Source organism: Saccopteryx leptura, chromosome 1, assembly GCF_036850995.1.
Source record: "Saccopteryx leptura isolate mSacLep1 chromosome 1, mSacLep1_pri_phased_curated, whole genome shotgun sequence".
NCBI lineage: Eukaryota > Metazoa > Chordata > Mammalia > Chiroptera > Emballonuridae > Saccopteryx > Saccopteryx leptura.
Genome location: NC_089503.1, coordinates 18,798,744 through 18,825,262, shown reverse-complemented (window position 1 = coordinate 18,825,262; position 26,519 = coordinate 18,798,744).

Sequence of the window (26,519 nt, the reverse complement as noted above, 5' to 3'; positions counted from 1 at the left end):
GTCTTCCTATATTAAAGAACTTTTTCATTTGTTTTTTGACTCTGTTTACAGTGTTTATTTCCATGCACATTTTTTTAATGTCATCAAGTTTACTGCTCTGGATTTTGTGGCTTCTGGGGTTTGTGTCCTACTTAGAAACCCTTTGAATTTTAACCTTGACACACACTGGTTCCCCATGTTGGTGTCTGGCCTGACCTTTCCTTACTCGTTCTACCCACTGCCCATGCTGACTCCTGTCCTCTATATCTAGCTGCTCCAGGACAACTCCTGGCTTTGGCTAGCCACCATCTTTCCCATCCCTGCCCTCTGCCCCTGCTCTTAGTCCTTGGCTTCCTGTCACTTCCCTGCCCCCAGCTTCTGGGCCTGTCCAGCTTCTGGGCCTTGTCCAGCTTCCTGCCAGCCTGCTCCAAGCCCTTCGGCCCCTACTCAGCACCCCGCCTCCTCCAGGTGAAGCTTTGCCTTAATCACCCCGCCTCCTCCAGGTGAAGCTTTGCCTTAATCACCCCGCCTCCTCCAGGTGAAGCTTTGCCTTAATCACTCCCTCCTCATTTTCTACCTCTCTGCCATGGACCACACTGGCCTAGCCACCCCAGCCTTCTGGCTCCTTCTAGAACACAAGCACACACAGGGCCTTGACCTTGGAGCTCTGGCGCCTCGTTCCAAGTCAGTATGGTAGGCGAACCATGGGCAGTATGCTGGGTAGCTGGGGGGAGGAGTAGCAGAGCACAAGGCAGGAAGGAGTCTCCCCAAACCTTTGTTAGCAACTCCCGATATGGCTTCTCCTTCACAACAGCTTGGCTTCTTTATTAATCAAATAACAAATTTAATTACCTTAAATTGCTCTAATTGAATCTAGAACAAGAGCGTGGACAAAATCCTGGGAAGTAATGAACCCAGGCATTTCTAGCATCTGGAGTTGAAATGATCTTTAATTTCAATTTGGGTGCAAAAATAATGTGACTGTAGTCAGCGCGTCCCTCCCCACCTTCCCAAAGGGAGATCTGAGCTGTAGACGTTGCCCAGGGTTGCAAGGAAACTCAGTGCAGTGAATAACAAGCATGTAATATTCAGGGAGTCGGGTAGGCATCTAGCGCCCTGTTCTCTCCTCCTGTCACCCCAGGCTGGCCCTACAACCTCAGCTTCTTAGGGCAGGAAGAGCGTCATGGTCACTCCAGCCCCCCCCAGGCCAGCTTCTAGCCCACTTCCTGCTCATCACCCTCTGTATCAGTGTCCTAGGTCTGCCATAACTAACTACCACTGCAAGTATGTTCTGTCCCAGTTCTGGGAGTCAGAAGTCCAAAATCTGACCCTTCGAAGGCTCTAGCAGAGAATCTTTACTTGTGTCTTCCAGCTTCTGGTGTCTTCTGGCATTCCTTGGCTTGTGATGGCATCATCTCCGTCCTCATCTCTGAGATGGCCCGTGGGGGGGGCATGGGAGGGGCAGAGAGGTGGTACTGGTGGAGCTCACTGGGAGCTGGTGGTTGGGGGGGCCTTTGGGGCGCCTCCAATCAGGGTGTTGAGGCTGGGAGGTGGCTTCTGAGTGCCAGCTACCCCAGCAGAGGGAGCAGATGTCCCAGCTTCTTTCTGTTCCCTGGCAGGCTTCATCTTTTATAAATAGTTGTACTTGTTGGGAGCCAGAGTGGGTTGAGTCTTCAGCATGTCTGACTGACAGCCCAGCAGAGCCAGGCGGGCCCATCTGCCTAGGGCTATGCATGCTCACATAACACCCCCTCCCCTCAAGCAGCCCCAAACCCATTAGAGTGTCATTACACCCAGGGCACACAGCATCCCGGCATGTGCTGGCTCCACGTGGCTGGTGGCATGAGGGTTGTGTGGGCTCTTGGGTAAAGTAGCCAAATAATCAGAAAGGACTTTGAAAGGGACTGATTCTGGAGGTAGCGAGCTCCTCGTCCCTGGAGGTGTTCCAGGGGACGCTGCATGACCATCTGACAAGCATGCAACAGCCAAGCTTTGAACTCCAAAGCCTGATGAGGGCAGAAGGAGAAGGCTAAGCCAGGCGACCCCAAAGTTCTTAGGGTCCCAGCTTGGGGTGCCACAGACTGGGAGCTCTCAAGACCACGGTAGCTTAGCAAGACCACGGCCTCTCTCTCCAGCTCTCAGTTGCCAGGAAGGTCACCTCCTGCATGGGATCCAGGAGCCCGCCCTCTCCTGCCTGAGCCCACCAACTTCTCTGGATGCAGGAGGCAGTGAACAGAGGTTCCGCCCACAGCTGGAGTGCGGAACTGCTCCTCGCTGAGCATGGATGCAGCTTCTACAAGGTGCACCACGGAGGCTGCCAACTGCCCCGACTTCCCATGAAGTTCGCTGAGCATGGATGCAGCTCCTACAAGGTGCACCACGGAGGCTGCCAACTGCCCCGACTTCCCATGAAGTTCGCTGAGCATGGATGCAGCTCCTACAAGGTGCACCACGGAGGCTGCCAACTGCCCCGACTTCCCATGAAGTTCGCTGAGCATGGATGCAGCTCCTACAAGGTGCACCACGGAGTCTGCCAACTGCCCCGACTTCCCATGAAGTTCGCTGAGCATGGATGCAGCTCCTACAAGGTGCACCACGGAGGCTGCCAACTGCCCCAACTTCCCATGAAGGTCAGGTGCTGGGACAGTGCCGCCGAACCCCTCTGAGCCTCGGGGACTCCAACAGCTTCTTCACCCTTAGAGACTCCCTACTTTCTAAAGTTAGAGGTATATGATGGCGTTCTCAGCCTTTGGGGTCAGAGGTGGGTGTTCCAAACCGCAAGCTCCGTGAGGGCAGGGACCTGGTCTGCCTTGTTAGTGCTCTTTTTGTCCGTAGTAGAGTTTAACCGATTATGGATCAAATGAATAAATGACTAAGTGAACAAATGATGTAAAGGTCACCTCACCCACCTCCCTGCAGGAGGCCAGAGTCTCCTGTGGGACATCCCCCCGACCCCCTCTGAGGACTGCGGAGGAGCATGACACTCTGGGAAGCACAGATCCTCTGAGGTCAGACACCTGGGTCTGCTCCTGGCTCTGCCTCTTATCAGATGTGTGACCTTAGGTTGACTCCTCAACTGCTTTGCTTCGTTAGCTGCCAAACCAAGATAACACTGTTTACTTACAAAACAGTAAGATAATACTTACTGTTTCATAAAGATGTCCAGGTTCTCTGAGATGACACTCTTGAATCACCTGGTGTGTAGGAGGCACTCAATAAATGATGCTTATAGCAGTCATGGTGTCACCATATGAATGAGTCTGGACTAGCCTCCTAGAAGAAGAGGGACACACAGAGAAAGGCTTCAACCATCCCAAGCACGTGGATAAGGCCACCTTATACCATCTAGTCCACTTGAACTGGTATCCACCACAAGAACCACCCAGACAACCCACAGAATCAAGGAAAATCTTTTTTTTTTTTTTTTTTTTTTTGTATTTTTCTGAAGCTGGAAACCGGGCAAGACAGTCAGACAGACTCCCGCATGCGCCCGAACAGGATCCACCCAGCACGCCCACCAGGGGCGAAGCTCTGCCCACTAGGGGGCGATGCTCTGCCCCTCCGGGGCATCGCTCTGCCATGACCAGAACCACTCTAGCGCCTGGGGCAGAGGCCAAGGAGCCATCCCCAGCGCCCGGGCCATCTTTACTCCAATGGAGCCTTGGCTGCGGGAGGGGAAGAGAGAGACAGAGAGGAAGGAGGGGGTGGGGGTGAAGAAGCAAATGGGCGCTTCTCCTATGTGCCCTGGCCGGGAATTGAACCCGGGTCCCCCGCATGCCAGGCCGATGCTCTACCGCTGAGCCAACCGGCCAGGGCCCAAGGAAAATCTTAAATATGTGTTTTGAGCCACTGACTTTTGAAGTGGTTTGCTACTGAGCAAAAGCTAGCTGATACAAGGTAACATGAATGAGAAATAAACCTCAGAGTATTAAGATCTTTGAAGGTGTTCATTACTGCAGGACAACCTAACTCATTCTGATTAATACACTTCCTTCCTCTTTTTCTCTGGGAAAGAAAAAATAGCCCAGTTAAGTTGCAAAGGGCCTTATCCTTCCTAGTTTCCCCTCCTGTTCAATTTCCCCTCCACTCAACCCCTTCTCTGCCTCTTGGTCCAGGTCAGCTCTTCTGCCATCGCCCATGTCCCTAGGATGAGATATTCACCGGGACCCATAATGAAGCGTTCTCCTCCCCTCCCACTGCTGGGACCAAATTCTCCAGGGCATACTGGGCCTTAGAAACAATATGCAAAAGGTGCCCAAGTTGTGACACTGGTCTTCCCGATGGACCCTTGAGGCAAAGCTGACCAGCCTCAGCCACACTCAGCATTCTCCCACCGCTTCACTCTTGTGTACGTCACCTGGCTGCAAAGGGCTTTAGCATCAGACACAGTCGGGTTCAAATCCCAGCTCTGCCACTTGCTTTTTAATCTTAGCTCTTTCACTGCTTAGCTGTGCAAAAATTCCTTAACCTCATTGAGCCTCAGTTTCCTTCTCTGTAGAATTGGAGGTAAAACTTCCCTGTTCACATGGCTGTAAAAATTATAACTATATTAAGTGTCTAGCATAGTGTCTGATGCACAGTAGACACTGAATACACAGTAGTTTACCATTATTATTTAGAGTCAGACTGACTTATTCTCAAATTCCATTGACTGCCAGTGTGTCATTTGGCTTCCCCAAGCCTTAGTTTTCTACTCTGTAAGATGGGAGTAAAAATGTCTTTTTTTTTTTTTAACAAATCAATACCAGAATAAAAAAAGAAATATATGGTAAAGTGTGTGGCATGTAGTAAGTTCTGGAGAGGTATCAGTTTTCTTCCCCTGTAGCTTGCAAACTCCCCCTGTAGTTTGAAGGCATATTTTCTTTTTGCATATTTTCTACCACACATAATAAGATATTTCTTTCTATTATTTTGACAGAGTTAGTGGCCAAGACAAGCTTAAAATCTGGTCTCAAACAGAATTTGAGGTGAACCCTGGAGACAAGAAATGTTCAAATATCAATCTAGAAATGCAAAGTCCACAGGCTAACTGATAAGGTAATTATAATGCGAAAGGGACCTGCTATGTGGCCTTGGGCGACACACTTGTTCCCCCAGGGTTTTATCTTCTCTACCAAAACTTCTCCCCCCACTCTCTCTCACACACACAGAGCCTGCCCATGCACAGGCAGTCAATGCTCAGGAAGGGTGGTGTGCTTGTTGCAGAGAAGGTGAATAGATCCCCAGTGACTCCAGATCCCTCCGGTCCAGGATGGTTCTGTGCCCACTCGCCTCCAAGGGAAACTTCTCAGCCCAGATAGCCTGGTTTTGTCCTGCATCTACTACATTGTAGGAACATACAGAGCTGAGGCGGTAGGGAGATCCCTGTGAGCATCTCAAGCCAACATCATCCTCAAACTCCCCTCCCTTTCCCTCCCTTTGCCTCATCCTCTCCCACAAGCATGCTCCATGACTGTTAGCAAGAGCGGTTTCCATGGTGATAGCCTTTTAAAGTTTTCTAGGAGCAGAACAGGAATAATTTTCTACCTTCCCCTCCTCCTCCTCTGTGGCAGTCTGGGAAAGAGAGCTTATTACAGATAAAGGGTGGGGTGAGAGACGAGGAGGGGAGAAGCGGCTCTCTCTTTCATTACCTAATTGCAAGAGAAAGTCACGCTGAAATTCCTTGCTCCCAGCTCCTCCCCAACCCCCAGTCCCCACCATCATCCCTGGGGGTCCTACGTCACTTGGTTCTGACCCACCTCTGCTTGAATCAAAAGTTGGTATGGGGGGAAGGTGAGATAAGAAGATAAAAGAAAGAAAGGGCGGGCTGAGATATGCCCAATCACATGCATGCACACACTCATTAACACAGTGGCTATCAGAAATTTTCACTAATCCTACTCTTGGAAGTGATGCTCATTAATGAAGAAGAGCAGAGTGGCAGAAGCAAAGACATCTGTGTAACTTGGTTGGACATGATTAAGAGTCAATCTGTATGCTACAACCACCTAGCAGATATCTTCATAATCTGCCAGCCCAAAAGAGGACCCACACACACTGTGAAAGAGTGTTGTGGTCATGATGCCCTCTGACAACAGTGAATGCCGCACTGAATGAAGTGTGGGTGGCTACTCATCTTTCATTCTGACCCTATTTGCCTTTTCCGCCCTCTTTCCTCAGCCCCCAGCTAAGGTCTTTCAGGATCATTCATCTGTCTTTGAAGGGTGTTGTTGGTCCAGATTGTGAAACCCCATCCTGTTTGTCCGTGAAGCCCAAGCCAGTGTCCCTGAGGCTGATACCATCCAGGATAAAGGAGAGGTGAAAACGGGCTATGTGAGCAAGATCCCCAACAGATGCAAAGAAATAGGCCGTAGTATGGGATGGGGGCACAGGCTTAAATGGATGTTTGTCCGGTTAAAAGGAGGTCTGAAACCAACAAGATTTCTTCCAGTGTGACTTGGCCAAACAAGTCACATTGTAAATTATACAGTGACCATCAGGATAAGGAGACAGAAGAACCAGATTCAGGTCCTGATTCTATCACTCACTAACTAGGTGACCTTAAGAAAGTCACTTAATCTCTCTAAATCTCATCTATTTTATCTCTACTTTCCATTCTATCTGTCTTGCTTGAAAGGTTATTTTAAAAATTCAAAATAAAAGCACCTTGTTAATTAACAAATATCACACATAGTAAGATATTTATTTATTATTTTGACAGAGTTAGTGGCCAAGACAAGCTTAAAGGCTGGTCTCAAACAGTCAAACTGATAAGGTAATTCTAATGCCAAAGGGACCTGCTATGTGGCCTTGAGCGACTCACTTGTTCCCCCAGGGTTTTATCTTCTCTACCAAAAGAGGCTCATTAGGGCCTTTTAGGGCAGGAATCCAACCCAGATAAGTGGCCACGTGAGGCCAGAGAGCGTGGATTGTGATCAGCACCAAGGACAGCTCCCAGTGAGCCCAGGAAACTAGGAGAAATCTGAGTTAAGGTAGACCTGGGTTCAAATTCTGACTTTACCCCATAGTGGTACCTTGAGCTGGTATCTAGGTCTCTCTGGGCCTCAGTGTTTCCATCTGTACATTTAGCCCCATGAGCTCACCAAGATAAACACTGCCCCACACCATGAGCTGAGTGGGGCTCAGCTCCATGCAAGGTGTGGGGGTGAAATCCGAAGCACCAGTGATAGAGGGTGGCTAATTCCCTAAGAATATCATGTCCCCCCTCCTCCAAGACTCAGGCCTCAGTGTATTTCTTCAAACTTCTTGTTCCACTGGGGGGAATTCTCCTACACTCTTTGTTGCCATTAAAGTGCAACTTGATGTGATGAAAATCATCAGAGTTGAACAGCTTTGAGTGTGAATTCTGACTCTGCTGTCTGCTATCTGTGTGTCCTAGGGCAAATAAGTCCTTTGCTCTGAGCCTCAGTAGTCTCTTCTATAATATCTGAGTTAAATTAATACCCGCTCCACACTGCTCATATGAGATTTAAACAAGAATATGCATATAGAGCCCTCAGTACACACTTGTCCCATAGCAAGTGCTCAATTAAACGTAGTTCCTCAGCCATCCTCCTTTTCTGGATTGTGGCCTCTTTTGTTCTAAGGAACACCTTTAGCTGAGGTATCTCTGGTTGGGTCACTTGGCACAGGAAAGGTAGTGGGCAGGGGGCACAGTGCCATTTGGTTGCATGCTGTTTTTTTAAAAAGGGAAATGGCTTATATGCCCTCACAAAGCTGATTCTGATTAAGACCTCTCTGAAGGGATCTTGGGTCAATGTCCCACGCCTGGGGCTCTGGATGGCCGGGCAATGCAATGCTAAAGAATAGAGACCAGGAAGGGAAGGGAAGGCCCAGAGATAGGGACAGTCCCTCTCCCTCCAGCTCCGGGACTCTGTCTTACTCACCTTTAGCTGTTGAATGAAGTGAAGAGTGGGGGTGCAGAGATGCAGTCTAGAAGATTTTTAAACATCTAATCTCATCCTTGCAACAAATCTGTGCAACTTTGGCCAGCTCCCCTCCCCTCTCTGATGGCAGTTTCCCACTCTGAAAGGCGAGAGGCTTGGATGCAATACTTTCTAGGGTTGCTCATACTCCACATGATTTCTCCTTAGGCCTGTATTGTGGCTGCAGTGGAACTGAGGACACCGCTCCTTTCTACCCCCAGCCAGCCTGTAGCTTGTTGGACACTTACCTGGACTCATCCTGAATTCGGTCTGTGCTGTCACCCTTAGGCACCCAGGCTGACCCTTGGAGCCCTTTCACAGGGCATTGGCAGAGTGACTGAGAAGCCTCTGGGGACATGTGGCCCAGAGACCAATGTCTTGAAGACTTTCCAGTAGAAGGGATACACCATTTCAAAATGGGCTCCACCAGGACCATGGGAGAGCCACGTTCTGATTTCCAGCCTGATTCCCCCAGGGCCCAGGAGATCAAAGCTGTTTGATAGGCAGTTAGACAAAAAGGCAGTGCATGAGGAGGGAGAAATCCACCAGCCTGAAGCCCAGGGCATGGCTCCTCTACCCAGACAGCTCCCCGGAAGTCCTCCATCCTGGTTCCGAGGCAGCACTGGGGAGAGAGGGCAACACCATTATCCCTGGCACGTTCTTTCAGGATCTCTTCATAGAGCAGAGTCGTTAAGACATGCTCATTGTTCAGAAGGCCTAGGATACTCTGGGCCACCATTATGAATGCTCAGGACCCTTCTAGAGAGGCAGTGTGTGGTACACTGGTCAAGAGCACAGAGGTCAGAACCAGGCTGCTTGGCTGCACAACCTCAGATAAGCTACTCAGCCTCTTTGTGTTCTGTATCTGTTTCCTCATCTATAAAATGGAAATAATGTTGTTTGCCTCTTAACAAAGCCTCTGCCAACCCCAATTCATACTGTTACTCCTGTCTGCTGGTGTACGGTTTCTACGGTTCAGAAGGAAATCTCCTCGATGATCCTTATTGTGCCCTGTGAGAATGGCATTGAAAACATTATCCTCATTATACCATTCTATAAACCATCTCATCTAATCCCCATTACAAACTCCAGCTTAGCCTGACCAGGTGGTGGAGTAATGGATAGAGCATCAGAATGGGATGTGGAGGACCCAGGTTCGAGACCCCGAGGTCGCCAGCTTGAGTGCGGGTTCATCTGGTTTGAGCAAAGCTCACCAGCTTGAGCCCAAGGTCACTGGCTTGAGCAAGGGGTCACTCGGTCTGCTGGAGCCCCCCGGTCAAGGCACATATGAGAGAGCAATCAATGAACAACTAGGTGCTGCAATGAAAAATTGATGTTTCTCATCTCTCTCCCTTCCTGTCTGTCTGTCCCTATCTGTTCCTCTCTCTGTCTCTGCCACAAAAAACAAACAAACAAACAAAAAGCCCAGCTTAGTCATTATTATCTCTACTTTTCAAGTAGAAAAAGTAAGCCTAAGACAGGAGCATCACCAAGCCCATTACCTCTTCTGTTCTATAGTGCCTCACTCCTGAATGAGATGGCTCCAGTTCTGTCCTCCCAGAAGGCAGTGAGACCTTGGGCAACTCCCTTTCCCCTTCTGGGTGGGACTAGAGCTCCAAGCTCCACACTTCTTTACTTCTGTTCCACAGAGAGGTGTGGGACCCTGACTTTGGAGCTTGTTCTGAGCCCTTGGAGAGCCCTGGATGATGTGGTTCTGCTGCTTTGGTAAGAATCTTTCTTTTTATAATGAAAAACTTATTTTGACAGAGCATTCTTATAAGTCATGGGTGTCAGCCTGACTCTGTAGAAGTGTCAGCATAGAATCAATGTAAGACTTAGTGTTTTAATTATAGAAACATCCTCTAGTTTTGTCATCGTGCCGCCCCACCCACCCTGTTCTCATGGGAGGGTACGGGAGGGGGGTTTGTGTGACCTGGGGCTGTCCCCCAGGGGTCCAGCTTAGCCTTTCATCATCAGGATGAGTTGGGTCCCAACTGGCCCCAAATTGAATTTTCAAGGTCAAGGGCTCACAGCTCCAACAGAGTTTAACATTCATGAAAGTCAGAAATAGGAAAGAGCTCAGATATCACCATATCCAACCCACTCATTTACAGGTGGGAAAACCAAGAGACTCTAATTATGCTGCATATATCAGGCCTATTTCATCTTATTATATAATCAACCCTATAGAGAAAGGGCAGGAAGAAGTGTGACAGTCACCTAGCCTGGGCAAGCTGAGTGTGGGAAGACTCAGCAACAAAGATTGGGGGAGGGAAAATGGAGAAGGGGCTGGCACATACTAAGCACCTGTTATGTGCCTGTCACTAGGCTCATCCCTTCTACAGATTGTCTTATCCCACTTTACAGATGTGAAAACTGAGGCTTCAAAAAGATTAGGTGACTCACCCAGGACCACACAGCCAGGATATGGACCCAGATCTTTCTGACCCCAAATCTTGGGCTCTCCCCATTGAAGGCTATAGTGGGCTTCTTTCTTAAGTGGCAAAAGTCTGGAGTCAAATTCTCTTTGTTCCCTACTTTTCCTGAATTGTTCCCCAGGATCAAGTACTCAGTTGCCTTGTATTGTCTTACTGAATAAAAGAGACATTCTGGGAATAACCTGCTCTCTGTTGGCGAGATTTCACCTTTCCCTCTGGTGACAGGACAACTTCCTGACACTTTGGGTTGCTTATGATCTACTGATAGAAAATGATCCCAAAAATATCCTTGTTTTCAAGATGTCAGGTCACTTCACATATGCCCAGAAATGTTTTGGGACACAGGAACCAGTCACCAGAGGGAGAAAAGATTTTTAGGTGATATCTAATAGGCAGGCAGACATCTTCAAATCAAGCTGAAAGTGGTACTGGAGGACTTGTAGTGGGAGAGGGTTGTTTTTTTTTCTTTTTACTTACAGAAGCCTCAATCTAAACTTTACATTCTTAAAAATTCCATTGAATTGGATTTGAAACACCCCTGCCAGCTCCATCCTGGTGTCAATCAAATTTCTATAGACACCATGAGCTGAATGAGTCTCTATCTACACTTCATTTCTCTGGGATCCCAAATAATCAGTTATGAAGGGTGGGGGAGCAAAAGGTGGTTCTTGTACCTTCCATTGTGCCTGAGGTTGAGTGGGGGACACCTCACAGCTCGCTGAAATCCCCCCACCAGAACACACAGGGTGTTTAAAATTCCACATGGGCAAATGGCTACTATTACAAGCAGAATCGAGTCCCCCACCCAAATTCATATGGCTAGCCCCCAGTTCCTCAGAATGTGACTACATTTGGAGAGGAGGTCTTTAAAGAGGTAATTAAGTTAAAATGACGTTATTAGGATGGGCCCGAATCCCATATGACTGATGTCCTTATAGGAAGAGATTAGGACACAAACACATACAGAACAGCTGTGAGAGGACACAGCAAGAAGGCGGCCATCTGCAAGTGAAGCACAGAGGCCTCAGTAGGAACCAACCCTGCCCACACCTTGATCTTGGACTTCTAGCCTCCGAAACTAATAGAAAAGAAATATCTGTTGTTTAAGCCTCCCGGTGGGTCTGGTTGGTTGTGGCAGCCCTAGCAAACTAAGACAACTGCCATCTCCCTTTCTTCTCACCAGCACATCTGGCTGTCTCCTTACCAACACATCTGGCTGTCTCCTTCCTCCTTCCCCTCCCCTCTCCCCAGGATGAAAGGGTTAGAGATGGTGGCCTTTTAACATATTTAGAGCTGAAGGGGGAAAGACTGAGGGCAAGAAGGGACTTCTTTTCCTCCAAGCAGCCCAGCCCTCCGATGCCAGAGGCATTTTGAGATCACGAGAAACTAAGTAGAAGAGCCAAGTTCACCCCAGTCAGTGAGTGAGCCAGGTTTCTGGGCCCCAGCAGGCATTTTCTATAGAAATAATATTTGTAAAGGCAGATTGGTTTCCAGGCTTGCCCACAAAAAAACTCTTGGGTCTATCACAGAGCTGTAATAGACTCTCTCTTTCTGCCCCGGAGAACATAGTGTGAGAGACTGTCTCAAACTAATCTTTCAACTCCATAGAAAAACAATAACGTCCACCTCGAAGCGAGTGGAGAAGGATTTCCATGCTCGGAGGGAAGGAGATGTGTTAGAGGACTGAGCGGTGGTGGCGATTCTGAAGGGGCTTCTGGGATTCCTCAAGGGCTTTTGAGGCTGAGCACTCTTGTTCTTTATTACATCTAATTTCACTTCGGAACACAAGATCCCCTTTGTATCCTCACAAGACAACGGAGCTGATCAGTCATGATTGGGCCGCTGGAGGGGGAAGAGGGAGAAGGACAGAGGGGTTGTGACTGAGCACGACACAGCAGAAGGAGGGACACGGGGGTGATTATTGGGAGAGAGGGACTGGTTGATGGGTCGGAACTTGGGGTGTAAGCTCAGTCTTTCCTCTCCATCCTAGCCAGGGGCAAGGGCACAGGGAAGGGCTCTAGAGCCATGTGTTCTATCCTGGTTGTGTCCCTCACTCGCTGTGTGACATTGAGGGAGTACCACAAGTCCTCTGTGCCTCACTTGCCTTCTCTGTAAAATAAAATTCTAACTGTACCCAGCTTGTGGGTTGTTGTGAAGAATCGATAGTCACATGAAGCTCTTAGACAACCCCTGATACTTAATAAGGGTGCACTCGATAAGAGTTAGGATGGTGGTTGTTAGTATCCACGTCCCACCTTTACTGTTAGCCTAACTCTGAAGAACAGAAGTGGGGGGCAGGAAGGGAGTGGGGAAGGGAGAGAGACACAGGCTGGGCCACAGAGATGCCTCTGTCTCTGTAAAGTCCACTGAGTGCCCATGGAGTAGATCAGGCCAACTATCCCCCTGCCCACATCACCACTGGCCTCCTCTCCTGACTTTTCTTCTGACCTTGACCTACCTGTGGTCACCCAGCAAGAGACCCTCCATGCCACAACCTCTTCCAAAGGAGGACAGGGCCAGCTAGGAATGTCCCTCTGCAGCTGAAATGTTAAAGGAGTTTGCAGGGAGCCAGAAGGAGGTTTATGGGGGGCTGGAGTGCTGGAGGAAGAGAATTGTAAATTCGAGAGGAGCCAGAGTGGTGTTTTCATTTCAATTAATTATCCTTTTAGAGCAGTTCAGGTTGCTGGAGAGCAAGGAAGAGAGATTCATTTATATTAAAATCAGCCCCAGCCTCACCGCCAAGATTCTAGCTTGTGTGCAAATACTGTGGGCATCAACTACAGAAGAAAAGGGGGGATGGGGTGGTCTTGCTGCCCAGTTCCCAAAAAGAGAGGCCCACTGCCCTGTCCCTTCACCCAATGCACAGTCTGTCTACTGCTCTCTAAGAAGGCCCCTGCCTGACAGGCGTTGATAATTACATGCCGCTGACAGAGACCTGGCACCAGTTTAACGTGCTTTGTAAACTGGTTTCTTCATGGAGAAGCTAACCTGAGAGGCAGTGGCTCATCTCCACTCACCGCCTCGTGGAGATCGAGTCCAACCAGGCCACCTTCCCGCTCCACACAGACTCCCTGACCCCCTCCCCAAAGCCATGCTTCACTCCAATGCACTTTCTGAGTATGAACCCAGCCCAGCCCTGTGCTGGATGGTCAGGGAAGTCTTCCAGGAGGAGGTGAGAAGTCAAATCTCAGGCCAGACAGGACCAGCAAAGAGGCCCCTGCAATACGCCAGGGGGCTCCCCACCCAGTGGGGGTGGGGTGGGTGGTCCAGTGCTGGGTCCACATAGAGCCACACGATTTCCTGATGGCTTTGGGTGTTGAGCTTAGAAGGAAGAGCAGTCGATGAGAGCCTGGGTTTTTGACTGCAGCACCTGGAAGTAGACTTGCCGTCCTCTGATGAGAGCAGCTGTTGGAGGAACAGGTCTGGGCAGGGGCGCAGGGAGCGGGGGGGGGGGGGGAATAACTAGGGGTTTGGTTTGGGACATGTAATCTTTGAGATGTCTGTTAGAGGTCCCTGGGATCCTCACCTCTGAGCTCAGGAGGCAGGTCAGCCACTTCCATCTCTGCTCATTTTGGCAAGCTTCTGCCGTGCTGGGTGTCAAGAAAGCCAAGGATCACACAGCAGAATTGGATCCTCTGACTCTCAGGGTAGTGTTTTTGCCTCTCCCCCACCTGGCTTCTCTCCCACCAGGCTTCTCCCCTACTTGGCTTCTCTCCCATCAGGCTTCTCCCCCACCTGGCTTCTCCCCCACCTGGCTTCTCCCCCACCAGGCTTCTCCCCCACCTGGCTTCTCTTCCACCAGGCTTCTCCCCTACTTGGCTTCTCCAATGGGCCAGGGATCCGGTGGGAGCAATAGCCTTCAGTACCCTGTCCTCCTGGATACCATGCCTCCATTCTTTCTCCTGATCACTCCTCCAGATCATGATTAACCTATTGGAAAATGTTCTAGCACTTAATTCATACTAAAGTGAAAATGGCTGATAAAAAAGGAACAGCTTTAAGAGGCCACCAAGGAACAGAAAACAATGATGATAATGATGCTACAACAGTACTTAATACTTATATATCACTTAACTATGTGTCAGGCACCACAATAAGCACCGTGTTAGCATTTTAGTATTAAGCCTGCCCATAACTCTTTGAGAAAAGTGTTATCACCATTTTTTACAGACAAGAAAACTGAGGCAGGGTTACATGGCAGTGTTAGGACTGGCACTTGAGCAGTCTGGCTGGAGAGCTCCCAGTCTGAGCCACTACAGCCTACCACCTGGCCACACCATCTTGGCAACCCCCACAACCCTGCAAGGCAGCAGTTATTCCCCGGTGCAGAGAGCACAGACCAGAGAGGGAGGAGATCTTCCCTAGCTGGCACCAGTGAGGACTAACTAGAGCTACTAGACGAAACACAAGAGGCCAATTTTAGTATATATATATATATATATATATATATATATATATATATATACACACACACACATTTTATTTATTCATTTTTAGAGAGAGAGGAGAGAGAGAGAGAAGGGGGGAGGAGTAGGAAGCATCAACTCCCATATGTGCCCTGACCAGGCAAGCCTGTGGTTTTGAACCAGTGACCTCAGCATTCCAGGTTGATGCTTTATCCTCTGCGCCACCACAGGTCAGGCTGCCAATTTTCATTTTAATTTCAGATACACAGAGAATTATTTTTTTCATGTAAGTAGGTCTCCTTCACTATTTGGAATGCACTTATACTTAAAAAGTATTTTTTCTTTTTCTCAAATCCCAATTGAACAAGGTGTTCTATATTGTTATTTGCTGAATGGCAACCTTAAAATCCACGGAAAGATCTGCTCCAGCCAGAGCCAGCTTTCCCAGTCTCTAGGGGTGAGCCCTGCTTCCCATGTCCCAGGAGGATGAGGGAGCCAAGGTGTCTCCTGACTGCTCTCAGTCATGACACCCCATGTCCCAACAGCCATCACCAGGAAACCCTGGGAACATGCCCCCATGGTCTCTCCCAGAGCCCCCGGGGTGAGGGGCTGGCCCCGCTGAGGTAGCGGGGATGCACCCAAAGCACCAGACTTAGGAGCTTCTAGCAGCAGCACCTGCCCGCCCAACCGAGCTGCCCATACAGCACAGGCAGCTGGAAATCGAAACTCGTTTCTCACGCTGATGCTCTGGCAGGATCAGTCTCTTGATTTGGGCAAAGTTGCATTGTGCATCCAGCATTTATCAGCTGTTCACTAGCCAAGACATGTGCCATGTGCACATGCACTAAAACAGAACTGTTCCCAAATTCCCAGCTCAAGGTAAAAAAGAGCCAAGTTCACGCTGTTGCCCCTAACACTGTAAAGTCCCAGCCCCTTGGACGATAGCCAGTTGTTTGCTAGACTACCGACTCTATACAACGCCTGTTCCAGGCTGGGGCCATGCACATAAGTCTGATAATTGCTGTTTTGCCAAAAGAATAATTGCCACTATCTTTTTTTTTTTTTTTTTTTTTTTTACAGAGACAGAGAGTCAGAGAGAGGGATAGACAGACAGGAACGGAGAGAGATGAGAAGCATCAATCATTAGTTTTTCATTGTGCGTGGCGACTTCTTAGTTGTTCATTGATTGCTTTCTCATATGTGCCTTGACCGTGGGCCTTCAGCAGACTGAGTATCCCCTTGCTGGAGCCAGCGACCCTGGGTCCAAGCTGGTGAGCTTTTTTGCTCAAGCCAGATGAGCCCATGCTCAAGCTGGCGACCTCGGGGTCTCGAACCTGGGTCCTTCCACATCCCAGTCCAATGCTCTATCCATTGCGCCACCGCCTGGTCAGGCACCACTATCTTCTGAGTGAGCATTTACTACCTCTCTGACGCAGTTAAGAACTTTCCATGCAGTGGCTCGTTTATCTATGGAAAACTGAGGCACAGAAAGGTTAAATGACATATTTAAGGTCATGCAGCCAGAAGCTGCTTGCTGTTAAGGGATTGAAACCAAGCCCTGACTCCAGGCTCAGTCTCCCCCTCCTCTCTTGGCCTGTGTAGCAGAAAGCTCCGTCTGAGATATGGCTCCACCTCTAGGGAGCTGGTAGACATCAGGAGGTGGTTAGGCGCCGCCCCTGCTCCAGGATGAGACCCTGCAACGTGAACAGGGCCTGGGCAGACAGAGCAGAGTTAGGAGCCATCGCCTCCTGGGAAGGTCTGTTGGGGGGACCTTGATTGCTGCCCTGGGAGGAAAGGACAGTCTGCTGAGTATCACAGACCCCAAGTGGGTGGCCCTGCTGCCTCTACCTGAGGCCCCCCAGGGTGTGTGTAGTGAGTGCCCTGAGACCCGGGTGCTAGTCTCAGACTGGCTGGAGCTTCTCTCTGTCACCGCATCTCTGCAACTCTTGTCACTTCTATGAGCCTCAGTTTCCCCTTTGTAACAGATGTTTTTAATGTTTTATTTATTTATTTATTCATTTTTAAAGGGGGGGAGCAGGAAGCATCAACTCCCATATGTGCCTTGACAAGGGAAGCCCAGGGTTTTGAACTGGCAACCTCAGTGTTCCAAGTCAATGCTTTATCCACTGTGCCACCACAGGTCAGGCTGTAACAGATTTTTTACTTGCTCAGTTAGCCTTTGTATTCACAGGTGACCCTGTCACACTGTAGTCAGTCTGCGATCCGAATGTCAGAGGTCCCTCCATACCAGACTTCTCCAGGATAGATGGGGAGCCTGGCGTGCTTAAAGGGACAAGAGCAAGGCTCAGGGCGCCCAGAAGCAAACTCTCCTTTGGGACCATTAAGACTCAGGCACATTTCAAACCTCTTTACCCCCAGGATGCAGCCCACATCAATCACCCGCATCCGTGATGGATTAGCTGAGCCACATCACAGATTCCTCAGAGGAGACCCCAAGCTCCAGTCTCTCGGGGGAGAGGGGGTCTCTAAATGTACCCCTCCCAACTAAGAAGGCATTGGGAGAGGTTGCTAATGAAGATGCCATTTCTCTAACAAGCTCAACTTGGTAGGGCTAGGGGAGGGAGAGCCCAGGGGGTGGGCCGGAGTCCCGCCAGACAGCTGGACCTAGCCTGTCTCCAGACCCCGCTGGCTTAGGGCAAACCTGCAGCAGAAGGGAAGCACAGAGGATAAGAAACCTGGCCTTAAACCTGGGCCACGGCTACGCCTTGCTCTGTTGTGCAGCCTCAGTAGAGCCCCTGCCTCCTCTGAGAGAGGAAGACTGGGTGACTTTCACGCTGCCCTTCAGAACAGCCCCGTTGGTGACTCACACTACCCATGGGGGGGGGGGGGGACGGACGAGGTCTGAGTCAGATGGACGCAAACACTGAGGAGGACAAGAAACTAGGTCAGAGGGTTCCTATCAGAATCAGGCCTTCACCCCGGGGCCCGGCCCCAATTGCAAGGGCTTGCCCTGCCTTGGCTCATGCTGGTCCCTCTGCCTGCTGTGCCCTCTTCACCCACAGCTGCCATTTTTAAATCTCTCCATTACAAACATTCACACTTAATAGTGGAGAATGCAGCATACCAAATCTTATAATCAGTAAGTTCTGATTTTGGGTGTCTATGTCTAACCTAACCCCTCACACACACCCCCACCATCCTTCGGACCATGTCCATCTTGTTCCCACACCGTTCCCCGAACCCATGACAAGGGCCCGGCTGAGGGGAAGCATGCAGTAAACATTTGCTGAGCAAATAAATTAACTGCGCCGAACTGCCAGCAGTGAATATTCAGGGTAGGAAAATTTCAGATCACTTTTATTTCTTTATACTTTTAAGTAATTTCCCTGTTGTTTTTAAATGAGCATGTGTTGATTTCAGGACCAAAAGCTCCCCACCACCACCATCATAAAAAACCTTCGAAAAACAGAACAAGGCAGAACTTCTCTCTTGCCTCAAGGCCCTGCTCCCCAGAGCCCTGGGCTCTCTGTCCTCATACAATCCTGAGAAGTCTGCAGGGCAGAAGTACTCACCCCATTCGCCAGGGGAGGAAGCTGAGACTCAGCCCATGTGTGCACTCGTGTGAAGCTGGAAACATTCTCCATGAACAAGACGAGATTTTGCTTCTGAGTCGTTAGCTGAGATCCCGGCTTTCCCAGGGGAGATCCAGAGGAGCTCAGGGACCATCCCAGGCTCGAGGCTGAGGGAAGCAGAGGGCTGGAACCTCGTCTGGCCTGGCTGTTGTGGGAGGGTCCACAGTGCCTGGGCAGAGAGGTGAGGATGCATCCCCTGCCGGGAGCCGGGGGAAGCTGTGGACAGCCCCATGATGGCAGTGGGCAGGGTGGAAAACAGCACTTAGTCCTCAGGGACAAGAGAGTGTCCTGGATCCAGCCTACACACTCCACTCTCATCTCAACAAGGTTACAGCAAGAATAGTGTCTCAGCCTAAATATGTCACCTCCTCAGGGAGGCCTGCCGTGGTCTTCCTTGTCTGAACTGCACCCTTATTGTGAGTTCTCCTAGCTTGCTGCACTTCTTCACATACTTACCACAGTTTATAATAATATATTGGCTTTCATGGTGGTTGGGTTAACTCCCGTCTCTCCCACTAAACTACACATTTGAGACCAGAGTCTCCATGTTTGCTCTATCAAGTTTTCATCATCGGCACAAGCAGCAGCTTAATGCGTATTTGTTGAATGAATCATGGATGGACATGTGGACAGGTGACAGTATCTGGCATCCACAGAGACCCTCGGCAAGCAGGGAGCAGCAAGGAAAGAACGAGGCAAGCAGCAGCCTGAGAGATAGTTACCCCGATGGGACCCAAGCAGAAAAGAAGGGACCAGTCCACAAGAGATAGTTGTAACACTGCATATTTGAGGAGCACTTCCATTGGCGTGGCCTCATTTAATCCTCAGCATAGCCCTAAGAGGTCAACGTTTACAGATGAAGACACTGAAGGATAAGAGAAGTAAAGTGACTTGCCCAAGGTCACATAGCTCGTAAATCTTGCAGCTAGAATCTAAGCTCAGTTCTAGCTGGCTTCATATAACAACTATTATTTACTGAGCATGGGCTAGTTGACTATATAGTACTATCTCTATATTATCTCTAATTCTCACAACATCCCGTTGATGTTGGCTTCTATGATTCCCCTTTCAAACCTGAGAAACGGAAGCTCAGAGAGACCACGTGACTTTCCCAAGTGCCCCGGAAAGTAAGTAGCCCAGGGCCCATCCATCACAGCCCCTTACCTCCCGCATTCTGCCCCACCGCCTCGTCAGACCCCTAAGGCCCCATCTAGCCCAGCAAGTCTGTGATTCAGGGACCTGCACTGAGGAGACAGAGTGAGGACTAGGAGGCAGTAGCGCTGTACTTAAGAGGAAAAATTCTGGAGCCAGACTGCCTGGTTCACATCCAGGTCTGACCAAGTCCTGGCTACAGGGTCTGCCCCTCTTCTCCACTCCCTGCTCTCACAAACGAGGGTAATAATGGAGCTACTTCCACAGTTGTTGTAAAGAATAATTAATTTACATAAGGATTTCAGGACAGAGCCAGGTAAATACAATAGAACTATTAGCAGGAGTGAGTTCATGATGGGCTGGAGACAGGGGAGCTCTGAGATCAGCAGACCAGGCAGGGATTTGTGGACTGGACAGTGACTAGGTCCTGCGTCAGCCCAGGGCTCTGGCTCACACTGGGCCCTCTGTCTCAAGAGAACTCTGATCCTTGCCTGTCCTTAGCTGACCAGAGGGGAGGCGCCCGGGCGTGGTGTTAGGAGAGGGTTCCTGGGGGAGGGATAGGGAAAGCAGGCAAGGCAGCGTGTGGCTTCCTTGCTAACAGAGCCCAGTGTTCTTCCGAGGCCAGGAATAGCTGAGCCCCTCCTGGCACCAGAGCTTGAATCATCACTGGTCTAAGCCAGTCCCAGTAACCCCAGTGACTTCTTTGTTGGGGACGGAGAGCGTGTGCTGCAATTCTGGCCAATAAAATAAGCGAGGAATTTTGCCAGGGAACTTCTGGGAAAGGTTTTCATGCTCTTAAGAAGAAGTGAGCAACAGGAAGCAGGTCATTTGCTGCCTCTGGTTACAGCTGAGTGAGGCTGTGATGCACGGAGCAGTTGCAACCACCTTGTGACCATGAGGGGATGGCCCATTCTGAGGGTGCCAGAATATAAAAAAAGGAAAGAATCCTGGCTTCAGGTGATTCATGGTCTTGGGTAATGTTGAGTTACACATGAAGCAAGTCACCACCGGCACATCTTATCCCATGAGATAACACATTTTCTTTATTGTTTACGCTTGTCGTAGTTGGTTCTTCTGCTGCCTATTGACTGAAGCTTCCTAACTGACAGCATCTTAGCCTGACTTCATCCCACAGGCTTGGGTCAATGTAAGTCAGGCATGGAGCTCAGCCAAACCAGTGCCCTCTCCTCCACATCCAAGGAACTCCACTTCCAAGGCAGGTGGAGAGACCACTTTCCATGCAAACATGCTCCAAGGCCCTAGATCTTTCAAATGAGTGCTGGAGAAGTGTAGAGTCTAAGAAGATCACTCCCCTGAGCTGGAGAGGGGCTGTAGATGCCTCTTCTGCCCAACAGCCTAGGGAGTTCTGATTCTCACGTTTGAATCTTTGGGCCCTTGTGGCTCAGAAACCAATCCACTTCAACTTTCCTAGTCATGCTGGGCTTGAATGGACCTACCTGTATCCCAGTGCATGGGGACCAAACAGGCTAAGATGGGGTACAAACTGGGTTCACCATCCTCAGCTGCCTCAGGTGTTGGGACACCACGCCATGAGCTGCCCTTGGTCAGAGGAGGAGCCTGAGGGGCCACAGGAGCTCTTTCTGCTGAGTTGTGAACATCAATAGCACACAAGGGGATCCTCTGAAAACTAAAATATGGCTCACATGTCAAGTGTTCATGATAGTGTGACCCTGGTGCTTGATACATGGTGGGTACTTGTTGGCTCAGTGGATGAATGAATGAGTGAATGACAGATGGATGAATAATGACTAAGGTCTTAAATGAATGAATGAGTAAGCCCAGGTGTTATTACTACTATGGAATATATTAATAATTACCCCCAAAACTTTGCAGCTTAAAACAGCACACATTAAATATCTCACAGTTGTTATGATTCTCTAGTTTAGGTACAGCTTGATCAGGTCCTCTGGCTCAGGGTCTCTCTCTCACTGGCTATAATCAAAGTACATCAGGGTGGCCACAGTCTTCTTACCCTTCCAGCAGCCCAAGGGCCCAGGTCACCCAGGGAGAGCTTGGCCCCGCCCTGCTCAGAGGCAGGCCTGAAGCAGGCAAAGCAGTGGGGTCTTCCCAGGCAGCTGTGGGGACTCTAGGCTTGTGCTCATGCATGCACCGCTTCCTCCTTCCTCAACCCTTCTAGGACAGGCACCCCCAGACCACCCATAGTTCCCTCCAGCCCCTGCCCCACCCAGAATCCACCCCTGAAAGCTACGCTCCCCTGGTGTAGGACAAAAATGGGGAGCTGTGACACATCTAACCACAAGTAACCTCACAAGGTGATACGGTCATAAGTTCCTAAGTGGGCAAGTCTTGGTAAGCAGTCACACCTTAGGCTCGTAACACTTTTAGTCAAAGGTTCATCCAAGCCTTAAGCAAGCCCTGTTCATTGTTTTTGTGCATCTAGGTCAGCGGTTCTCAAACTTTTTGAAGTCGGGGCACATTTAAAATCTTATAAATAATTGTAGGCGCACTATATACAAATTTCTGAGAAATATGTTGTAATTAAGTCAAATATTAAAGAAAAAAAAGTCCAAGCAGCTTTTATGGTAATTAAACAAAATAAATACGACAAAATTAAATTTATTCTGACATTAAAAAACATTTTTATGTTACATTTTTTGAATTATGCTTTTTAGAATTCGTAAAAAAAGAGGGGTTAAAAATTTTAAAAACAACAAAAAAGATATATATATATATATATATATATATATATATATACATTCTTAGTAAGATTTAGTAAATCCAGCAGGTCCTGGCACGAATGTGTTAAGTTTTTTCATTCTTGTGTTTATGAGAAACATGAGTCTGATGTGTCCTAGCGATTTCTTCCATGTTTGGGCATATATTTGAAAGGCAAACTCTCATTTCCTCATCAATACATTAAAGAATTCCTCCCTTTTTACTTTTGTGTTGAGTGCAGAAAACCCTCACCATACATATCATCTTAACTTTACACCAAACAAAGGATAGAAGAAACTTGCCTCCAGTCTTTCCGGGGAACATGGGGGGTAGTGTAAACAATCCAGCACCACAGCTTAACAGCCTTTTGCAACCTAATCAGGCAAGTGAGGTGGGGGGTTGGTCAGAGACTATCAGTTTACAGCCAATTCCCCACACCTCTGTCCCCCAAAAATCTAAACTCCAAAAATTCTGTTGGTTTTTGGTCCCCAACAGGCACATATTTCTCTGAAATACCATAGGAAATCTTCTAGGCACACTTTGAGAACCACTGATCTAGGTTAACACACCTCTGAAAAGCCTCTTTTTCAGACCCTTACGAAGGTAAACGCCCTCAAGAGAGCACATCATCTTGATAACCATCCTGTAATCCAGTCCTACATGCTTTCCCCCACCATCATACACTCTTCCTGAAGTTGCCCCTTAATTCCAAATGCATAAAAGAAACTGCAAAACTGTCATTCTCTGAAGCATTTGAGTCTTGCTTCCCAGTATTGTCATTAGTTTGGCTCAAATAAACTCATAACAGTTCCTTACGGGTTGGACGTTCTTACGTGGACACTGGTCTCCCTGGTCTCCACCAGAAGCCCACATGGAGCCGGCCCTGCGCCCAGACGTCAGGTGGGTGTAGGGTCTTCCTGCTCTTCCCACACCCTTCTCTAAGTAGAGTCAGCTTCATGATCATGTGGCCTGTACCGTCATGAAAACTCATGCTTGGTTTAATTCTCTGCTGTTGTTAATTTGAACTTCTTTAATAATTTTTTTACCAGGAATCTTTTATTTTTATTCTGCATTGAGTCCTAAGAATTCTGTAAGTGGTCCTGCTTCCACCACTGCTTCCTGGGGTCCTCACAGCCATTTGTTGAGGCCAAAGGAGCAGAGCCTATAAACCCCATTTGCAGATGGAAAAACTGAGGCCCCAGATTTAAAGGGGGAAAACGCCTGGATCATACTCCTGACTTTCCTTCAACCCTTAACCACACTGTGGGGCACCCACCTCCAACTTAAGGTCCAAACCTGGAGGGCCACTGAGGGGCTGCCAGGAGGGGAAGGCTGTTCTCAGCAGTCCCCCTCCCCCATATTTCCAAAGGGATAAAGGAGAGATGCCCCTGAGTTCACTTGCCCCCCCCAGCTTGTTCCCCTCAGAGCCCCCCCCCCTCTTTCGTGTCTTCACTTTTGTACTGGGAATTAACTAGAGACCTGTGGGGTGAGACCTCCATCCCAGAGACCTCAGTGGGTGGCCCATGGGACTCTGAGGCATTTCCCTACTTCCCGTCCCCCTTCTGCCCCCAAACACCCTCCCACACGCACACCCCCAGTGTGCCTCTGTTCCCGTGAAATCCTAAACCTGCTCCCCTCTAACTTCTGGGTCTAGGGATAGAGGGAATCTGGGGGCAGAGAATACAGACTGAGAAGAGCTCCTTGGTAAGTGTTGTCATATTCTCTGGGACTGGGTATAAGAAAAAAACCAGAATCCTGAATCAGGCAACACTGAGTGGGGTTGAGTCCTGCTCTGCCGCTGTGTGAGCTTGAGCGTGTCTTGTAACCCTCAGGGCCTCCATATTCACACTGTAAAATGGGGCAATGAAACCTGGCTCTGGTTTTCCTGTGTTCCTGTGACAAGCACAGGGGATATTAGAGATGAAATTGCTTTGTAAGCTGCCTTGTAAGTTGGAAGGATGATTCAAAACCCCTTCTGCCCACACGAGCTGGGCAGTGCCCTCCTCACAGTGACTGGGGCACCCAGGGCATGGCTTTAGCCCGTCCTTAGCAGATGGCTTGGTTGCGAGTTTGCCTCCCCCATCAGGCTCAGAACTTCTGACAGGCAGGGTGGGTAGCACTTTCCCCTGGAGCCCCAGGGCTGGGCTCCGAATTGGCAGCTTAGCTTATGGTTAAAAGGCCACCTTTGAACAAGATGGCCCAGGTGAGCATCTCATCTGGCCTGCTTGTCACCTGCCAGTTGACCTTCACAAGGGGTTTAACTTCTCTGAGCCTCAGTTTCCTCACCATGGCAGGGTGTGCCCACCACTTGTTCCACAGAGGAGTTGAGGAGGTAAATGAGGCCTGAAAAGTATACTTTCAGTGAATCACTTGTTCCGGGTTGGTGAACACACACACACACCCACACACTCACATACACACACCGATCCTCATAAAGGCCACCCCTCCTTGGGCCTGGCTCCCAGTGTGTTCCCCACCCCCACCCCAGCCTGAAACTCAACTCTCCCCAACAGTGGTTTTCACAGCCCAAGGCCTCTGCTCATCCTGGCCAGAACATCTGGAACATTCCGCCAAAATTGCCGCTGGGGGACTCAGCAGCCTCCCTCCCCCGCGTCCTGGCTGTGGGAAAGAGTGCACAGAACTCCCTCGCTTCCGGGAAGTCTCCCTGCCGAAGCCCCCCTCTCTCCAGGACAGCCTAGCCCTGCCCCCCTCCACCGCCCTCTGCTCCTCCTGCCCTCTCCCCTCCCCTCCCCTCTGCCCAGCCCTCCTTACCAGCCCCTTGCCCTCTCTTTCGCCTCACTCCCTCACCTCATTTGTCCCTCAGAATCCATTCTAACTCATCCCTCACTTAGAGTGTGGGGAAACTGAGACCAAGGAAAGGTTTGCTGGCAGCTCCTGTCTCTAAAGACTGATGTGCCAGTCAGTAAGAGGAGGGCACAGGAGCTGGGCTCAGGCACCCAGTGGGCACTCAGCTTCTGCCCAGTTTCTGCTGCTGCTTCTTTTTTTCTTTCCCTCACTTTCTTCCTCTCTCTTTGCTGTGTGTCCACCCCATCTCCCTAACTCTTCTTCCTAACCCCCATCCACGTCCTTCCTCACAGTGGCTCAGGCTTGCTGGGCACACTAAGAGAGTCCCAGGGCCCTGACACTCCCCAGTGACACAGCTCGGGCCTGGTGCTGGGCAGCGGGCAGCAGGCATGGGCAGGGCCAGAGGCAGTGGGCAGAGGCAGAGAAGGGGCAGTGGGGAGTTGGCAGCCAACCCCACCTAGTCCCCAATCTCTGCTCCCTTCCGGCCCAGGACACTGTCAGCCTTCAGCCTGTCACTTGGCCGTGGTGCCTCCCACATGAATAACAGCCCTTTAATTAGGATATTATAGGAAGTGGGTGTGTGGCGCTTCTTGCTAGATATGCCAGCAGCAGTTCGAGATGGACAGATCCTGTATTACACCTGGCACCACTATCTCCCTGCCACAGAGCGTGCCTCCAAATGAGATTTCTTTCTCCCTGAAGAAAACAATTTGGTCTCACTCTCTTTTCTTTCTTTCTTTCTTTCTTTTTTTACTCTCCCCTGATTGTCAGGATTGAAAACACTTACTGGGACTGGTTCGTTGTTTTCAGATTCAATTAGACCCAAGGAGATTCCGGGGGGGGGGGGTTGGGTATAGGCCCAATACCCACCTATACTATAGGGGGAAGGAAGGCAGCAGTGGCTTGGCTGGGATGTCCTTGTCGACAGGACTCTCTGCTCTGGGACCGCTCTCAGCCACCCTGATGATGTTGACAATAGCTAACAGTTCTTGCACGTTTATGTATATTAGCTCATCTGATCTTCACACATTATAAAGATAAGGAAACTGAGGCCCAGAGAAGTTGCTAACATTTCAAAGTTCACGCAGCTAGTGACGCGGAAGCCAGAATAAAAACCAGGGAGTCTGGGATTATTTATCTATTACTCAACACTATTTGGGTTCCCAGAAGGAGGTCAGAGCATTCTGAAAAAAGATGAGCCCCTCGACCTCAGTTTCCTCATCCTTAAAATGGGAGTAATAGGCCCTGGCCAGGTAGCTCAGTTGGTTAGAGCATTGTCCCAATATGTGAAGGTTGCAGGTTTGATTCCCAGTGATGGCTCTTATAAGAATAAACTAGTGAGTACATAAACAAGTAGAACAACAAATTGATGTTTCTATCTCTTTCTCTCTCCCCCCCTCAAAATCAGTCAACAAATAAAGTTTTCAAAAAATTAAAATGGGAATAATAAAGAGTATTTTGCCTGTTTATGGCACCAGCCGTTGTGGCATTCCCAGGAGAGAAAGAAAAGGACAATGCTTTGTA